Raw genomic sequence first — 2,325 nt, 5'->3', positions numbered from 1 at the left:
ATTAGTTCACTTATAATTAAAGACACCAATAAGCTTGCTTCCTCTCTGCAAGTACACAAAAAGGAAAGGTCATATGAGGACATAATCAGGAAGAGGACCCTCACCAAGAACCAAACAATGCTGGAGCTAGCACTCTGAACTCAGATATCGAGCTTCTAGACCTGTGGGAAATAAAGGTTGTTTAACACATCCACTCTATGGTTATTTCTTACAGCAGTCTGAACTAACATATGGTGTGAGACTATAGGAGGTACCTAACACCATATCTGAGGTACATTTACCAAAAGAAATCTGAATTGGATAAAGACTCTAATTACCAATTTATAGGAAATATGAGAGATCAGAACAGTAATAAATAATACAATATACAATGAGCAAAATTGAGAATACAAATTACATAGGCCAAAGACCAAGTACAATAATCAAATTAGAAAGTAAAGAGGGGAAGAGGGAGAGAGATGACCTTCTTCATATTAAAGGAGAGCTAAAACTTCAGAGAAAGTTGAATTAACAAAAAAATACAACTATAATGAGATACTATTACACATAGAGAACAAGAGAATAAAAGATGGAAAATGCCAAGTATTGGTAAGGATGTAAAAAGGCCAGAACTCTCACACTGCTGTGGAGACTATAAATTAGAATAACCACTTTGAAAAACTGCTTGGCAGTGACTGCTGAGCTGAACATACATATATCCTATAACTTAGAAGTTCCACTCTTAGGTCTGAGGTAGATAGAGGCCCAAGAGAAATGGAAATAGGTATCCATCCAAATATATGTATAAGACATTCATAATACATAAGTCAAGAACTAAAACAATCCAAATACTCATAATAAATACACTTATTGTGAAATATATTAATTCAATGTAATACTATCACCAATAAGAATGAACAATCGACATCTATAGACAATAAGTGTAAATCTCACACATAGCATGTTAATTAACTGAAAGAAATTGGACAGAAAATTGAATCTCCCAACATAGTATTGTGCTGGATAAGAAAAGTCAACACCTTGGAGGCTGGGGTTGTGGGGTTCTATCCCCAGCACCACATAAAAATAAACACATAAAATAAAGATATTGTGTCCATCTACAACAAAAAAGAAAGAAAGAAAGAAAAAGTCAACACCTCATTTCCTCTTATTCAAAGGTACTCAATGTCCTCTCCTATTTATCTATATCCCAAGCTCATGAAAAGTGACTTACTACATATAAATATGTGGCAAATGCCTTATCTGATGGACAGACACATTAGTGAATGACAAGATATACCTGACCCTCAGTTCCAGATCTAACCCACATATTCTAGGTGATGTTGGGTAAGTCACCACACCTCATTTGACTCACCCATCAGTGGGGGTCTAATTAGCCACGCCTCCCAACCAATGAAGTCTAGAGCACAGAACAATGTGATTTCCATCTGGAAAAGCACTATGAGTTTCTAAAGGAAAAAATTCACCATGGAGGTTCAAGGAATTATCTTAAGAGTCCAGCTATCTAATGCATAGTAATTGTGGTGATTGTCAACATTTTTGCTTTGATAATTATTACATTTTTGTTTTTCTAAAATAAATTTCATTTGATACAATGTGGGGTGATTCTACAAGCATAGATTCCCCTAAAAGAACTATGGTCACAATGTAACATTAAACGTCATGGGCTGATAGAGTTCAACAAATGTCTGTTTCTTCTAAAGTATACTGGTGAGGAGTGTGGGCTCTGGAGGCAGACTAGGGACAAGCCCTAGTTACATCACTTGAAAACTCTTTGAATACATTTATGTCAGCATACTATCACTTATTGGCCTCATTGGTAAAACTGACATTAGATAGTACTTCTCACAGAAGAGAAAACAATTTTTAAATATTTCTTTGTGCTTTGGTTATTAAAAATATAGTGTTGGGGTTATAGCTCAGTGGTTGAGCATTTGCATTGCATGCATGAGGCACTGGTTTGATCCTCAGCAACACACAAAAAATAAATAAAATAAATATATTGTGTCCATTTACAACTAAAAAAATTTTTAAATATATAAATTTTTAGGAATAACATTTTAAAAATTCATGACATAGGAAAAAGAAAATTCTAAAGTCTTAAAACTGAATATTAACTATCAATTCATTTTATTGAATATTATTTCTAATTGACAGGGGGAAATTACACACATTAGTGGGATATTCTGTGATGCTTTTGTATATGTTAATATTAGTGAATGATAAGTTTTATTCCATGATCAGAAAGCTCCATTGCTTTGGGCCTCAGATAAGGCAAAACATCTTGGCGGAAGGGCATAGCAGAGGAAAGCTACTCATGTCATG

Source organism: Marmota marmota, unplaced genomic scaffold (assembly GCF_001458135.2).
Source record: "Marmota marmota marmota unplaced genomic scaffold, marMar, whole genome shotgun sequence".
NCBI lineage: Eukaryota > Metazoa > Chordata > Mammalia > Rodentia > Sciuridae > Marmota > Marmota marmota.
The sequence above is the reverse complement of the archived record's forward strand: the minus strand, read 5'-3'. Positions refer to the sequence as shown.